Raw genomic sequence first — 757 nt, forward strand, 5'->3', positions numbered from 1 at the left:
GGACTGCAGAACCGGCCGCGGCCACGCGCAGGCAGGACGGAGCCGAGCGGGGTGCGCGCCGCTGCCGCGCCCGGCCACCTGCGGGACGGGGCCGCGGTCAGTCGCGGGCCCCGGCCCCGGGGGTCGCCGTCAATCTCGGGCGCGGTCACTCGCGGGGCGCGCGCCTCCTGGCAGTCCGCATCCTCCCCGCCACCCGGGCCGTGCTGCTGGTGGCGCGACAGTCCCAGGAAGGGCAGCAGCGTGGATATTTAACAAAGCTCTTCCGAAGACAGGAACCCGAAAACCGCTTGAACACCGCACGGATGGTCTCCCGGGCGGGAGGACATGGTCCCTCCTATTCAGCATGGTCGGGAGGGAGATCTGGGAGGAGGAGCCACGGGCCCTCTTTTATATATATATATATATATATATGTGTATATATATGTATATATATATGTGTATATATGTGTATATATATGTATATATGTAGATATATGTAGATATATATATTTTTAATTTTCGGTCCCTTCGTTTTGAATAAATGAGGATCGTTGGTAACAAGAGATCATATGAAAGCGTAAGCATCTAAATATTTTATTGACCAGAAGGATCCCTTCTGTATTAATATAATTGGCCCAGAGCACAAGGTATCAGAAGACAAGCGTCAGGGATTTAGCTCAGTGGTTCCGCCATCTGCCTCGCAAGCTCAAGGTCCCGAGTTCGATCCCCGGTACCAAAAAAAGTAACTAAAATTTAAAAAAAGAAAAAGACAAGCAAA

This window comes from Heterocephalus glaber, unplaced genomic scaffold, assembly GCF_053883595.1.
Source record: "Heterocephalus glaber isolate CG9 unplaced genomic scaffold, H.glaber_assembly_v1.0 deba00001610, whole genome shotgun sequence".
NCBI lineage: Eukaryota > Metazoa > Chordata > Mammalia > Rodentia > Bathyergidae > Heterocephalus > Heterocephalus glaber.